The sequence below is a fragment of the Cetorhinus maximus genome, chromosome 23 (genome assembly GCF_964194155.1).
Source record: "Cetorhinus maximus chromosome 23, sCetMax3.hap1.1, whole genome shotgun sequence".
Taxonomy (NCBI): Eukaryota; Metazoa; Chordata; class Chondrichthyes; order Lamniformes; family Cetorhinidae; genus Cetorhinus; species Cetorhinus maximus.
Genome location: NC_135901.1, coordinates 57,066,928 through 57,084,189, shown reverse-complemented (window position 1 = coordinate 57,084,189; position 17,262 = coordinate 57,066,928). Strand labels below are relative to the sequence as shown.

At 44.0% G+C, this 17,262-nt stretch overlaps 1 non-coding gene across 1 annotated transcript; it reads left to right on the top strand.

Moving 5' to 3' along the window:
- The first annotated feature begins 8,646 nt into the window (after nucleotides 1-8,646).
- On the top strand, nucleotides 8,647-8,719 carry trnak-cuu (transfer RNA lysine (anticodon CUU)). Its single transcript has one exon. It is a non-coding gene; the product is annotated as a tRNA-Lys (tRNA).
- Nucleotides 8,720-17,262: the final 8,543 nt, after the last annotated feature.

The following is a 17,262-nucleotide window of genomic DNA, read 5'->3' as shown; positions in this document are numbered from 1 at the left end:
TTCACAGATGACACCACGGATGAGAGACTCCAGCTAAAAAGCAGTCCATTCGGCCCATTGTGCCTTTGCCAGCTCTTTGGAAGAGCGATCTGAATAGTCACTCCCCTACTGTTTCCCCATGGCCCTGTCAATGTTTTCCTTCAAGCATTTCTCCAATTCCCTTTTGAAAGATACTGTTGAACCTGCTCCCACCAAACTTTCAGACAGTGTATTCCAGATGATAACAACTGACTGTGGAATGAAATGTTTTCTCATGGTGACCTGTCTGCTGTGAAGCTCCTGTTTGAGTTTCTAACTTAATTCTAATTTCTCTTTCCCATGAGCAGACACTGGAGAAACTGGGGGTCTTTTCATTCAAACTAAGCAAGATGAGAGAAGACGTGAGAAAGTTCAAAACTGGATCAAGGACATGATCCAAAATATTCCAGACACTCCTTGTCCTTCAGGATCTGTGTCCAGGGGGGAAGCTATTGGTTTTAATTCATCATCATCTAGGTCAACAACAACTGTCAGACTCAAACACTCTCCAGTCAAATACAGCACGGATTAGATACAGAGTAAACCCATCAGCCTGTCCCGCGGATACAGATACCAAGGGACAGGGAGTGTCCGGGACAATGACATTTCTCACTCAGTCAGGTAGAAATTGATCCTGCATCTCACCCCATTAATCCCGAGCTCCACACGGCTCAAATCCTCCTCCTGTTTCCCTCCCTGTAACAGTGCTGAGCTAAAGCCAGCCCATAATGAGCAGGGCTCAGGGAGAATGGTTACTAGGCACTGCAGTGATGTCATAAAGCAGCATCATTCAGCCCAGCTGGTCCTCTCCCTGTCCTTTTAAAGGTGGAGAACAGGGACATCCTGTCTCCAAACACATCCCACCCTGTTCACACTGAGAAACCCAGGGTGGAGAACTGGGACATCCTGTCTCCAAACACATCCCATCCTGTTCACACTGAGAAACCCAGGGTGAAGAACTGGGACATCCTGTCTCCAAACACATCCCACCCCGTTCACACTGAGAATCCCAGGGTGGAGAACTGGGACATCCTGTCTCCAAACACATCCCACCCTGTTCACACTGAGAATCCCAGGGTGGAGAACTGGGACATCCTGTCTCCAAACACATCCCACCCTGTTCACACTGAGAATCCCAGTGTTTGGGAGGTGATAGCAGGTTTGAACAGTGTGGAGAGGAGAGGGAGGTTGGAGATGGGGCAGTAAGGACGGTGGGGTGAAAGGGTTGTTTTTTGAGGAGGGGGTGGTGATGGCAGATTTGAAGGAGAGAGTGACAGTAACTGAAGAGAGAGAAATGTTAACAATCTCAGCGAATATGGGGAAGTTTGATAATCAGCAGTTTAGTGGGAATAGGGTCGATACAGCAGGAGGTGGGTCTCATGGACAAGATGAGCACTGAGAGGGCAGGAAGAGAGATGGGAGAGAATCTGAAGAAAGATGTGGGTTCAGGGCTCAGACAAGGGGAGGCTTTAGAGACAGTTTGTCCCGGTGGGTTAGTGGAAGGGAGGGAAGCAGCAGAGGCAGCTGATCGGATTGTCTCAATCTTAGTGACAAAGAAGCTCCATGAGCTCCTCACACTTGTTGTTGGTGAGGATGGAGGAGACAGGGAGAGAGGGAGAGCCCCTCAAAAGGAACTAACTTGTGTTAGAGCTATTAAAACAAAGTTTGCATTCAACACAAAGCTGATTGATTTGATTTTTAGCCAGGTCATTAAAGCTTATAACCGAGTTGGGGTTTACTAACATCAGCATAAACAAACCCCATTGAACACAGTTCAGTCCTGTATGTGATTAACAGCAAAATCTAATCACTGTCGTTACCCATGAACTTGCTGGTGTGTCAGCAGGGTGGAGGAATCAGTGAATTTCACCCCACACTGAGGGCAGGTGAACGGCCTCTCCCTAGTGTGAGTGCGCTGGTGTGCAGTGAGTTGAGATGACCACCTGAACCCAATCCCACAGTGAGAGCAGCTGAATGGTCTCTCATCAGTGTGAACACGCTGATGGGACATCAGACCCCAGGAGCTTTTACGGCACTTCTCACAGTCTGTGCATTTGAAAGGTCTCTCCCCAGTGTGAACTCGCTGGTGTTTCAGGAGTTTGGATGAATGAGTGAATCCCTTCCCACACACGGAGCAGGTGAACGGTCTCTCCCCAGTGTGACTGTGCCGATGCGTTTCCAGCTCAGATGGGGTTCTGAATCCCTTCCCACACTCCCCACATTTCCACGGACTCTCCCCGCTGTGACTGTGCTTGTGTCTCGACAGGCCAGATGATCGGCTGAAGCCTCGTCCACACACAGAACACGTGTACGGTTTCTCCCAACTGTGAACGGTGCTTTTTCCTTCCATGTTCAAAATCGAATGATATTCAGGTTACAATAAATTGGCAACTCATTCAGATCCTGATGTGATGTTTGGTTTGAGTTTCCCGATTGAAAATCCTTTCCTAACACCCTATGAAATTGATTTAAAACAGAAAAAAAGGAGTGAGAGAGAACCCACAAAAACACAAAGGCAGGTTGTGAAATTGAGCTGAATGAATCTGGGAATTTGCGGGGCCGGCACGAGGAAAAAGTGACCATGAAAACTGCTGGATTGTCATAAAAACCCAACTGGTTCACTAATGTCCTTCAGGGAAGGGAACCTGCCGCCCGGTCTGGGCCTACACAAGACTCTGGCCTCTATAAGAACACAAGAAATAAGAACAAGAAAAGATCTAACACCCTGTCGAGCCTGCTCCACCATTCAATACGATCGTGGCTGATCTTGGGCTTCAACTCCACTTTCCCGCCCACTCCCCATATCCCTCGATGCCCTGAGAGACCAAAAATCTCCCCATCTCAGCCTGAAATATATTCAATGATGGAGCATCCACAACTTGCTGGGCTGGAGAATTCAATGTGACAGAGAGAGAAAAAGAGAGAGGGGATTGGGAGAGACAGAGGGGGGAGGTTAGAGAACAAATCACAGGATGTCAGTACACAGAATTCAAGCACATGGGATTGGGGTAATATACTGCTATGGATTGAGAATTGGTGAACAGACAGGAAACAGAGAGTCGGAATAAACGTCTTATTCTCAGGATGACAGGCTGTTACTTGTGGGGTACCCCAAGGATCAGTGCTTGGCTCACAGCCATTCACAAACTATACAAATGATTTGAAGGCACCCATTTCAGAAGCACCTAAATTTTCACATTCTCATCCTTGTTTTCCCCATGGTTGTGATCATTCCTATATCTGTAACCTCCACCGTCCTCACAATCCCCCCCGAGATATCTGCGCTCCTCGAATTCCGATTTCCTGAGAATTCCTGATTTTAATCACTCCATCCCTGATTGCCATTCTGTCAGTTTCCAAGGGCCAAGCTCTGGAATTCCCTCCCTAAACCTCTCCACCTCTCTACCTCATAGCATCCTTTAAGATGCTCCTTCAAACCGACCTCTTTGACCAAATTATTGGTCACCTGCCCGAACATCTCCTCATGTGGCTCAGGGTCAAACCTTGTTTTGCAACATTTCCGTGAAATATCGCAGAAAACAGTATAACATTAAATGTGCGATATAAACACAAATTGTTATTGTTGATTTGGAACATATATCACTGTTCCTTCATTACCACTGGGTGAATAACCTGTAACTCCTTACCTAACAGCATTGTGGGAGCACCTTCACCACACAGACTGCAGCGGTTCAAGAAGGTCAAACATCATCTTCCCCACAGGCAACTGGGGGTCACAATGTTTGCTGGTATCTGTGGAGAATGAAACAGAGTTAATGTTTCAGGGTGTGCAGAATCATTTGCAGGGAATAAACATGCTGCAGAATTTGTTGGTTAACATAAGCTCAGAAGTGGAAGAGAAATGGACTATAGTGCAGGAAAAACAATTCCTGACTATGGAAGGTACTGTGGGAAGATAAAGCTGGTAAGACAGCAACACATGGTCAGGGGATGGGCAGCAGAGGAAACCTCATTGAGACACAGTTGGTAGAAGTAGCAGTAAAACCCTAAACAGAGCTAAAATACACCCAGTATTAGGGACAGAGGGAGTTAGACAATGGCAGAGAGGTGATCAGGGAGGGCAGGGGTGAAACAGAGCAATAGATGGACATGGATTCAGATCCACGGTAAATGAGTCACACCAGTCATGGAACCTCTCACAGACACAGAGCGTAGAACTAAAACCTAAACTAAAAGTTGTAGCTGAGTGGTGAAAAATACTCACCTCTGAAACAATTTCAGTTTTCAATTTTAAAATCTCCTGCTGGAGCTGCAGTTGGAAAGATATCAGAATCACTGGAGTCAGAGAAAAATCTCCCAGTTGAGGAAATACCCGGGGAGCGGATGATGTCACCGTGTAATTGTCAATGTGTGATGATGTCACACACACGGACACAGAACATCTGGGTCTGTACAAACCAGTGATCACCACACATTATGAAGGATGGAAGGGTCCTGAGGTATATATGAGGTAGATAAAGAAAAACTATTTCCGTTAACCGATCATAAAAGGGTTATGGGAGACAGTTTAAAGATTTTGTGAAGATCTACAAGGGAGATATGAGGAAAAAAGTTCACACAGTGAGCAGTAATGACCTGGAAGTCAATGCTTACACTCAGAGACCGATAATATCCAGGTCCGGATGAATCGACTGATTCTTGCAGACTCTGATGTGATGATTGGTTTGAATTTCCAATCTGCGAAACCTCATCTTCTGGTATCCTGTGAATGGAATTAACAAAATCCGTCATTGTCAGTGCAGGATAAAAATTGCGAATAGACAAAGATTTTTCTTGGTCTGAGATTACTTTGTCTAAATCCTCCCCTTCTAATCCCCTGTAAAAGGAGTTTCCAAAATCCATCCCTGTCAGTTCAGGATAGAAATTCACAACATTGTCTTCTCCTGCTACCTAGACCAGGATGACCGCGCATGCGCCCTGCTGCACGTTGCCCCCTATAAAGATGGCGGCCGTTACCCCAGGCCTGGCGAATAGAGAAATCCAGACCTTTTCGGCCCGTTTTCTGCAAACACAAGACCGGTACCTTGTTATTTGGGGTCTGCGGCCTGCACTGTGTCTTTATGAAGCCTCCCTGCCCACTCCGCTGGCTCCATTCCTCCTCACACCCCCACTAACTCTGTTAGTTTGCTCCACTCGACATTCTCCCAACCGCTCTGAGCAGCTTAAGTCACAGATCCGCACTGCGCATGCTCATGAAAGAGACCGCAATGCGCATGCTCCAATCATACACCGCAATGCGCATGTGCGGAGTTGCTGCACTAATGAGGATAGGACACATTCTGTCCCGCAGCGATTGCTGGGTGTTCACTCCGCCATTGGACGGTAATATTGTAAAATCGATACCCAAGTTCAGTAATCAGAATACCTTGGGTGCCATAGGGCGAGGATATAAAATTGTCGAAACAATTGATACAGCAATTAAAATGCTCTGTATCCACCATAATTCTCTCCTGGATGTAGTACTTAGATCTGAACTCAATGGATTCTCAGCAGATGGGGTATTTTTTCACAATACATGGAACATTTAAACCGTGTCTTGCCAGTAGGAATGCTCTGACTGTGGATTAAATCCTTTGAATTTTAAAGTTGGTGTGTTTACTGCTTTGCAAACTGAATAAATCCCTTTGCACACGTAAAGTATCTGGATGGTCTCGCACTGGTGTGACTGTGTTGTTGTGTCAGTACTGGGGCAATAGAGTTCAATTTTCAGGTTGTTCCCACGAGTTTACTTACACATTTTCAGCTGAAAATTGAGCCTCAAACTCTTCTCATCATGGGTTCCACATTCTTTGCACTAATTAGTTAAAGAAAATCAAAATGCTGCAGATGTTGGCTTTCTGAAATAAAAGAAACCAGAAAATTCTGGAATTCTCAGCAGATCTGATAGCGTCTGTGGCGAGAAAAACATATTTTTTATTTCAGGTCTGTAACCTTTCAACACAACTGCACTACATCTGTGCACAAATCTGGCAGAACAGGAATGAAAACCAATAACAGGCAAGGCACCAAAAGACTCGAAGGGAGACCCAGCTGTATGACAACTGGTTCCTGGTGACATGGATGTGTCTGCAGTGGGTGGGATCAGACTGTTTCCATGTTTCAACAATCAATGTCTCACCTGTTCTTTTCGAAGAGTGAAACTGATAGAGAACAATTGTCATTTCAGTGTTGGCAATTTGAAGCTTTAACTCGCTGCCTCAGTTTAAGATACCTTGCAGGTTTTGCTTGTGTGAGTCTCTGTTATATGATTGGTAGGCATTTGGCAGGAAACCGGAAGGTTAGCAGTTTAAGACCATCAGGAATGAAGTCTTTGATGTTTTCTCCCCATCATCATTCATTGCCACACAGTTCCGGGGTGACAATGGGCACTTTAGCTGCAGGTAAATGTTTGCCAAACGTTGCCAACTCAACTTTTATGCAATGGATTCCCAAACTGACATGTTTTTCATGAATATTCATTTCAAACATAATGAGAAAACATTTAGACCTACCATGTACCAACGTCTAATCCATCTGAAATCTATGAAGTTATTGGATTCAAACAAACCCATCAATAATTCTCTTCCTCAGCTCCACAGTGAGTGAAACAGGGAAAAGCAGCAATATTCCAGCCCCGCACTTTCCAATCACCCGCTGCCAGCAGAAAGCGGCGACTGCAGCTTCAATCAGCGGGTTACTGCCCATCCCTGGGACACAAGATACTCCAACCCGGACCAAACCTCCAAATACACCGAGCACAGGCTCAGGAAAACACAGGTAGATTATATCCCGATCACTAAGCCTCCGAGCACCATTTACAGAATACCCAAGTGAGTGAGACACAAATAAAAGTCAGACCAACTTTCTAAATATTTTCATTGTAAAATTCCTTCATTTTACAGAAAAGCTGACTGTTGTGAATCTGAAAATGAGCACCATGGGATTTGTGTTATCGAGTGACTTGTTTTCCATTGTTTATCCAACACGTTTGCAATTCAATTTGTTTTGGATACTGAAGCGATTCTGATTTCAAAATGAGGACACAAAGCAGCTAAATATTAAATCCAGGAACAGATCCTGAGGGAAATGGATCACAGTGTTCGGAAGGAGATGCAGCTGAGAAGTGGAAACTGTGAATGATGTTATTGATTATTGAGTGGAAAGCAGTGGGCCCTTGGTCAATCATCATGGCCGAGTGGTTAAATGGATGATTTCAAAATCCGTTGGGGTTTCCCCAGGTAGAGTCAAATCTTACCGACTGTGGTTCTTGTTATTGCTGATTTCAACCAGGTGTCTACAGATCTATCGGGTCAATGGGAGGAAAAGCATCCTAAAATCCACTTTCGCTCTGAAGGAGCGCCATACGGACTCGAATCGTTAACTCAGTTTCTTTCTCCACAGGAGCTGCGAGACCTGCTGAGTTTTTCCAGCATTTTCTGTTTTTATTTCATATTTCCAGCATCCACAGCATTTTGTTTTTATCGAAAAATTCTCGTGGTTTTTGGGCTCTATGGGAATGAAGGACTATCGGGATCGGGTGGGAAATTAGTGTTGAGGCTGGAGATCAGCCAGGATCTTATTAAGTGACGGAGGAGGCTTGTGGGGCCTTATGACGTATTGTTGCTGCTTTGCTTCTGTTCTGTTTCAGGAGCGACACCAGCCAAGGAAATGGGAAGTAACAGCCTGAGCTTGATAGTGTGGCCGAGCAGTCTAAGGTGCTAGATTGTACTTTTACTTTCTATAGAGGGATCGGTTTGAAGCTTACATTGACCAAAATTGCACTTTCAGAACTCCCATTGATCGAAGAAATGCCAGCCTAAAGTTAAAGCAGGCGTGTGCGGTGTTTCACTTAAACAGGAAGAGCGAGGGGAAACAATACAAATATAAATTGCTGTGGAGAAAAGGCAGGTTGTCAAAGTCGCTGAATTCCTCTTCCATCGGACGGCACGGACACCAGAGGCCTCATGTCCTCCTCCTCTGCTGTCCCCATCTATGCTTGTATACCATAGGGCCAGTCGTCATCGCCGAGTTGTTAAAGTTGTTAAAGGTCATTCCCGTTTTTTTTACTATGCCTGGTTTTAACTGTGTCTACAGAGTTAATTATCGGTTAAATTGAATAAAATCCATCCAAACACTCTGGAGTTTTCCTATTTCTGTTCATTCACGAAACTTGCAGTTGGAACTGGGAAAAAAATATTATTGTCATGCTTGCTTTCTGTGTGTTTGTCTCTTCTTAGAAACAATCCCTTGCCCTCTCACACTCGGTGTATATGTCTGTTTTTATTCCTCTGTGTGTGTCAATGTGGTTCCGTTCCCGAGGGGGTGAATATATTTTTACCAGCATAAACCTTATTCACAATCGTTGTGCAGCTTCATATTAAAATGTTACAGAGAAAAATATCAGGATGAAAGATGCAAGAGGAGTTTGCAATGTTTGGAAGGAGGTGCAGCTAAGAAGTGGGAGACATGAACGATGTTATTGATGATTGAGAGGAATGCATTGCGACCTTGGGGATTTTGTAGGTCGATTACCTTCTACACTTTGAAATTCAGAACAAGCTGAGGCTCTAGGTGGAAAGCAACAGTTGTTTACATGTATGTTGGCATATGGGGCCTTTTTTTCTGTATGCCCGGCTAGCTCAGTCGGTAGAGCATGAGACTCTTAATCTCAGGGTCGTGGGTTCGAGCCCCACGTTGGGCGCTGTAGTATTTTTTTAAATCTTGCTACTTTTAAGGGAAAGCACCAACCGAATCCCTGTGGCAGCTGTGAAAGTTACAAGGCAGACATTTACCACTGAAAGCAACCGATGCACATAAAATTCAAAGCAATTTCTTGTCGCATTTTTTTCTGCTTCTGTCCCTGCCTCTGCTCCAGCTCCCGGGTCAATTAGCTGCTTGATGCAGACACAGTCAGTTTATGGGAATGTAAGACACAATACGATAGGTTTGCAGACCATAGAGTAAAAAGACACCAGGATCTCACCTTCCTGATTCTCCCAGATGCTGATTACAGGAATGTGCACAGTGCCCATTACCGACAGTCACACTCTCCTTCCAGTCTTGTGTAGGTTGATCAGCTTTGAAATTGGTTATATTTTCAAACTGGATTTCAATGTGAAGAAAGCAGAGCTGTGATAAGCTTATATTGTTCAGCAGATGTACTGAAAGAAGCTACATAACAGGCTGATGGTAACAGTTCTCTTTGACGCGGTGTGCTCCAGGGAAGGATTGGCACCATTAATGTGTCGTTCAATTAGTCTCGTGACTAATCTCGTGCTGGAAATGACAAGAAAACTCGTTGAATTTGCTCCATGTTTTGTTTTCAAAAGAACCGAATACAAGGTAAGAAAGCACATCTCGTTGGAATGGGCTATAACATTGCAGAATGATTGTGAAAGAAGCACCCGTGGTGTTGGAAAACATAAAATTATAGAAAGTTACAAGATAGATGGAGGCCTTTCGGCTCTTTTTACTTCTTTCAAAGAGCAGTTCTGATTGTTTGATCGAACAGGAGTAATATTTGTGCCAGTGCAAACAGGAGACAGCAAAATATATCCTTCTCCCACCCATATTTTTCCTCGCACCAACATCACTATGGAAACTGCTCTGCAACCAGCCCTTCTCTTGTCCTTCTTTCATTTCTTCACTCTGCGTCTGTGTTTGTTCTCGAACTGTTCCCAGTGTGACATTTTCAGCTCTGAGGCAAGAATTCAACTCTCCTTCCACTGACTCTGGTGCAGCTGTTAAATGTTTTCAATCAATAAGTTCGCAACACTCGTTTTTAAACATTTCACAAGTTTAATAAATTTTCATTCCTTGACCGAGAACCAAACCCCACCTGAGGCGCTAAAAGCACCGAATCGTAACCACTAGGCCAGCAAGAAAGCTGTCAAGTCTTTTTTCGGTATGGCTTATCTACGCTGCTTTTGCCATTTAAAAAAAAAATTCAGATCTCTTTTACCACAAAACTGCATGTTTAGACTCAACACAAACCAATTCTTCAGCCAGCGAGAACATTTGCTGTGAGCTGGAACATGACATCGACAATGAGGTGAAATAGTCCCACAAGCTGCTCATGTTCAACTTACAACTTCTAAAACCCTCCAGCCTAACCACTGTGGGCCCAATGAAAGCTGTAAATCCGAGTCACGGGACACCAGAGGAACTACCAATAAGGCTTGAAATTTGGATTATGGAGCTACTTTTGACATTTTTTTTTCATTTTAGATCTCTTTCACCAGAGACAACTTTCTCCTGCCAAATGATCTGTTTGGGTTGAACACAAGTGACTTCTTCACCAATGAGAAGAACCATTGCTGTTAGCTGGAACATGAAATCGATACTTTCCCCCTTCAAGACAGTTCTTAAAGCCTCCCCCTTTGACCGAGCTTTTAGTCACCTGACTGAATATGTGACTTGGTGTCACACTTTGTTCTACAATGATCCTGGGGAACGCTTTGTGACGTTTCATTAGGTTAAAGGTGCTTTTTAAGTTGTTGTTGTAGTCCATACATAGAAAGAGACAAACTCCTCTTGCATCTTTCATCCTGATATTTTTCTCTGTAACATTTTAATATGAAGTTGCACAACTAAAGTGAATAAAGTTTGTGATGGTTAAAAATGTGTTCACCCCCTTGGGGAACTGAACCACATCGACACACACAGAGGAACACACACAAACATATACACCGAGAGTGACAGAGGCCTGAGGAGAAACAAACACCCAGAAAACAAGGATGTCACCAACAGGTCTAATTATTGTTCTATTTCAGACAGAGATTATGGTGAATGCTTGCAGATGAACGGAAATGAAGAAACGAGGAAGGGAAGCAGGAGAACCACCCGAGAGTGGTTGGAAGGTTTTTATTCCATTTCCCCAATAATTAATTTTAATCTGGAGGCACCTAAAGGAAGGAGCAGCGAGGTCGGCAGGATTCAAGCCTTCATGGGGAGAGCGCAATGGATTTTAAATCCATTGTCTTCACCACTCAGCCATGATTACAGACCTTATATCGATTTTAACCTTTTTCATATAAAATCATAGACAGGTTTAACAGAGAGAGAGGACATTCGGCCCTACACATTCCCAGTCACCCTGCAATTCTTACTATCTCTCCTGGTTCATCCTGCCAGGAGGGACATCTTAATATGGCAACAACCACAAGCCCGGGCTCAGGTGAAGTGACTGAAAGAACAAAACAGCTGAAACGTTGATGGCTTGAGGATTCGAACCCATTAAAACAACGAAACCCAAGCCAATCTCGTTAAAACGTGGAGCCACGCTGCCACCATCAACAGTAGACCAACCATTGCCTTGGGTGGTGTCGGCTCTGAATTAGAACATAACAAATAGGAGCAGAAATAGACCATTTTTCCCCTCAAGCACCTCAGTGTCAGAGAATCAGAGCCAAGGCTACACCACAGATAGAGGCCATTCGGCCTGACTCATAGGAACAAAGGACTCAGGGACAGGAGTTGGCCATTCAGTCCTTTGAGCCTGCTTCACCATCCAATAAGATCATGGCTGATCAGGCTGTGGTCTCAACTCCTCTTTGCTGTCTGTCCCCACCTCACCCCCATAACTCTTGACCCACTTGTGTATCAAAAATCTGTCTAATTCTGCCTTGAATAAATTCAATGACCCAGCCTCCACTGCTTTCTGGGGAAAATAATTCCACAGACTAACGACCTCTGAGAGAATAAGAAAATCTGCTCATCTCCGTCTGAAAAGGGAGGCCTCTTACTCTTCTGGAAACTAACTCACCTGGTCCCACTCCCCCACCTTTTCCCCGGAGATCTGCATTTTCTGTACAATTCTCTGTTGAAATCCGCGATGAATCTGCCTCCCTCACACTCTCAGGTGGTGCAATCCAGATCCTAACCACTCCCTGTGAAACAGAGAAACTCCTTTAGAATTATTGGTTTTGGGACAAGCGGAATACTTGGTAACAGACAAGGCACCAAAAGGCTCGAAGGGAGACGGCACCAGTTGTAGGGGATCTGGTTCCCAGTGACATGGATGTGTCTGCAGTGGGTGGGATCAGACTGTTTCCATGTATCCACAATGAATGTCTCACCCTTTATTTGGGAAGAGTAAAACTGAGAGGATAATTATCATTCGGGTAGCGGCAATCTGAAGCTTTCACTCGCTGAGCCATTGCTTTAGGATATCCTACAGCGTGCAGGCATTTTCCTTAAGTCTCTGTGGCGCAATTGGTCAGCCTGTTCGGCTGTGAGCTAAAAGGTTGGTGGTTCGAAACCACCCAGAGGCTAAGTTATAGCCATTTTCCCCCCCATCATTACTCATTAATTCTCTGGCTTGTTCTGGGACCCTGAAACCACAAGAAACCCCCCCCCCACGTTGAAAACTCACCTGTCGCCCACTGAGCTCCCACACGAAGCTTTGTTTATGGATATTCATTTCGGATATAACAAAGAATATGGACGATCATGAACCCCCATCTAAATCAATACAGATCAACGAGGCTATTGGATTGAAACAAGCCCATCAATTAATCGCTCTTTCTCAGCTCCACGGTGAGTGAGACAGGAAAAGGTAACAATATTCCAGCCCCGCACTCTCCAATCACCCACTGCCAGCGGAAACATCTTCTTATTTTGCTGAATGTTATCTTCAGAAATGGTGAAGAGCGAATCTAATGTGGCTGCAAGATCCAGCATTCAGTTCATATTCAACAACAAACAGGAATGGGAGCGATGCAACTTTTCCACACAGTTGGGTGATAATGTTTCCCCGAGCATCGAATGGAATAACTTACACATGCGAAATGAGCAGGGTAACTACAACGCTACAGGAACATTTCCCTGCCTGGATCCCAATGGAGCTGTCTGGAATGTTAAAAGGTGACGTCATGCAGCAGCACTTTGGGTCTTTGTTTTGAAGAAATGGAATTCGGCTGTTCTCATTAGGAATGCTGGAGACAGACTGATCAACAATGTCATCGTCAAGTGGCACAGCGCAGTAAGAGGTCCTTCCACCCATTATATTTATATCAGTTTTTTTTTTACAAAGATCTTGCCAATTAGTCCCAATTTCCTTCTCTCTTTCCATTTATCAGAATTTTCTCCCTTTCAACCATTGCCAAATTCCTTTTCAAAGAAGCAGTTTCTGTGAATCCATGAAGTTTGCCTTAATGAACATTTCCTTTACACAATGAAATTAAGAGTTGGAGTAGGGTTCTTTCTGCAGTTTTCGATATTAACATAAGTTATTTATGCAAATCATTTCATGGTGAACTTACAAAAGGTGTTTATTCTGATCAGACATGTCCTCAGTATTTTCTCAGTCATGATGACCATGAAACTATCACTGATATTGCCATATAAACCCATGTGATTCACCAGTCCTTTAGGGAATTCAATCGGTCGTCCTTACCTGGTCTGACTTGCATGTGACACCAGACCCACAGTGATGTGGTTGATTCTCAACTAACCTTTGAAATGGTTTAACAAGTTACACAGCTCAAGGGGATTTGGGGATGTGCAAAAATGCTGGCCAACGATGCTCATGAAAGAATTAAGAACCATGATGAAGTGCGATACAAAGTAATTTTGGACCATCTCTCCCAATGTCTCGTGTTCAATCACAGTATCAATTGCGTCTGTCTTTACGATGAAGCTAGTCTTTGGATCACACTGGTTGTCATCTTTCAGTCAGTAAGTAACTGTGAATTTGTATTTGTAAACTCATTAATTTCTGTTGTTGATGAAAGGAACTGCTAGTTTTTTGTGCCTAGTCAGTTTCACCCTTCCTCGTTTTGAGAATGCTTTTTACAGCTTTGCGAAGGGCAAATTTACTGTAGCAGCGAGATACTATATTCAGTTAATATTCAACAACAAATGTGAATTATGGAACTTTCTCTCACACTTGAATGTGTAAATTTCAATAATGTTTCTACCCATTTCCAGACAGGGGACCTTTGCATGTACGTGATAACCAATTGGTAACTACAGAAACAATGGGCAGAACCACAGGGACCGACTTAAAATATCAAACTGTGCAGCCTTACTGCACTTCCAAACCCTGTTTTATGGAAGTACAATTCGGCTGAAAAACATAGCCATGCGGCAGAGAAAATGATCTGACATTGGAATCATAAAATGACAGAGCACATCAGCAGGTCATTCAACACTTCACACATGCACAAACTATCTTACTGTAATTCGTCTCATTTTTTGTCTCTTTCTCATTACCGTACCTTTTGGAGAAAATCATTCAAAGCCTGGTGAAGTGCCAATGTCACATGGCTGTGAGATAATGTATTCGGCTATTGTTTAGCAAGAAACAGGAATTGTACAACTTCTCACAATTAGATGATTCAGTTTTCAAAATATTTTTGCCAGCTTTCGAACCGGTGACCTTGCGCATCTGAAGTGAATGTGATAAACACTACTTGTTTATTTGTTAACTTATGGTATGTTGACATCGCTACACTACAGAAACAATGTGCAAGAAAAAGCCAAAGGGACTTGTATAGAATTTCAAACTGTGTAGACCCACTGCGCTGCAAGATCCTGTTTACCGGAATAGAACTGGGGTGTGACACTTTGGAAAGCTGCAGAGAAATTAATCTAATTGTAAACTGACACAGCTCATTAGGTGGGCATTCGACCCATCGGGTGTGCGCTTTCTTCAAAGAGCTATCCACTTAGTTCCAATATCATTCTCTTCCTTCATAACCCTGCAGTTTTTTTTCCCATTTCAAATAATCGCCCAATTCCTTTATGAAAACTCTGAGTTAAGAAAAACAATATTGGAAGAGGTGCAGGAGCTTCTGCAGTGTCCACGCTCAGTGTGTGAACATTAACAAAGTTACCCTGACCCAATGGCATGGAGAGTTGAACTGGGGATTCACATGTTGTCTTCGAAATAAAGAGGAATATTTATTTAAGCAATTGATTTCCTATTGAATATTTGAAAGAAGTTTATTCTGACCAAACATCTCCTCATTTTTCTCAGTCGATTTATACAATCGATTCCTCTTGCTGTACAAGCTGTTACAGACGCTGTTATAGAAAAGAGGGAAAGGTTTGCTACAGCTAAACAAAGGCCTGGTTAGATCACACCTGGAGGACTGTGTGTAGTTCTGGGAACCGCACCTTATAAAGGATCAATATTGGTCTTGGAAACAGGGCAGTGCTGATCCAGCAGAATGTCAGTTCTGGAATGTAAGTGGACATTCTCCCGCCCGCAAATTGAGGTCATCCAAAACTGCTGCCTGTGTCTTCACTCACAGGAAGTCCCATTCTCCTATCACCCTCTACCCGCTGACTTACATTAGCTCCCGTTCAAAGAATGTATCTACTTCAAAATTTCTTAACCTTGTTTTCAAATCCCTCCTTGTTCTCGCCTCTCCCAATCTCTGTGATGTCCTCTAACCCCACAAGTCTCTGAGACATCTGTGTTCCTCTAATTCTGGCCTCTTGTACATTCCCAAACAGAATAGCTCCACCATTGGTGACCGTGATTTCAGTTACCGAGGCCCCAATCTCTGGAATTCCCTCCCTAAACCTCTCCGCCACGATCTCACTTTCCTCCTTTAAGACTCTTCTTAAAACCTACCTCTCCGACCAAGCTTTTGGTCACGTGGCCTAACATCTCCTTATGTGTGTCAGTGTCAGACTCTGTTATATAATGATCCTGTGAACTATCTTTGGCGGTTGAATTACGTTAAAGGCGCTATCTAAATATAAGCTGTTGTTGCAATGGGGCACACAGAGAAGGAGACAGACTCTTTTTGTACCTTTCACCCTGATAATTTTTGATCTGAAGATGCACAACTAACGTGAATAAAGTTTGTTCTGTTAAAAATGTGTCCTTTCCTTTGGGGAACTGAACCACATTGACAATCACACAGACGAACGGAAAGAAGAAACTATGGGAATGGTTTTGATTCCGTTTATAGAACAAAGAACAAAGAAAAGTACAGCACAGGAACAGGCCCTTCGGCCCTCCAAGCCTGCGCCGATCATATGGCCCTTCAACTAAAATATTTTGCACTTCCGGGGTCCGTATCCCTCTATTCCCATCCTATTCATGTATTTGTCAAGCTGCCTCTTGAACACCACTATCGTACCTGCTTCCACCACCTCCTCTGGCAGCAAATTCCAGACACTCACTACCCTCTGCGTAAAAAACTTACCCCGCACATCTCCTCTAAAGTTTTCTCCTCTCACCTTTAATCTATGTACCCCTAGTAATTGACTCTTCCACCCTGGGAAAAAGCTTCTGACTATCTACTCTGTCCATGCCACTCATAATTTTGTAAACTTCTATCAAGTCGCCCCTCAATCTCCGTCGCTCTAGTGAGAACAATCCGAGTTTCTCCAACCTCTCCTCATAACTAATAACCTCCAGACCAGGCAGCATCCTGGTAAACCTCCTCTGCACCCTCCCCAACGCCTCCATATCCTTCTGGTAATGTGGCGACCAGAATTGCATGCAATATTCCAAGTGTGGCCTAATCAAGGTTCTATACAGCTGCAGCATGACTTCCCAGCTTTTATACTCAATACCCCTGCCAATGAAGGCAAACATGCCATATGCCTTCCTGACTACCTTATCCACCTGCGTTGCCACTTTCAGTGACCTGTGGACCTGTACACCCAGATCCTTCTGCCAGTCGATGCACTTAAGGGTTCTGCCATTTACTGTATAATTCCTGTCTGTATTAGACCTTCAAAAATGCATTACCTCGCATTTGTCCGGATTAAAATCTATCTGCCATTTCTCCGCCCAAGTCTCCAACCGATCTATATCCCGTTGTAACCTTTGACAATCCTCTTCACTATCTGCAGCTCCTCCAACCTTAGTGTCGTCTGCAAACTGACTAATTAGCCCAGTTACATTTTCCTCCAAATCATTTATGTATACCACAAACAGCAAAGGTCCCAGCACTGATCCCTGCGGAACTCCACTAGTCACAGCTCTCCATTCAGAAAAGCACCCTTCCACTGCTATCCTTTGTCTTCTATGACCAAGCCAATTCTGTATCCATCTTGCCAGCTCACCTCTGATCCCGTGTGACTTTACCTTCTGTACCAGTCTGCCATGAGGGACCTTGTCAAAGGCCTTACTGAAAACCATGTATATAACATCCACTGTCCTTCCATCGTCGATCATCTTTGTCACTTCCTCGAAAAACTCGATCAAGTTAGTGAGACACGACTTCCCCTTGACAAAACCATGCTGCCCCTTATTTCCCTACCACTGAGATAAGGCTC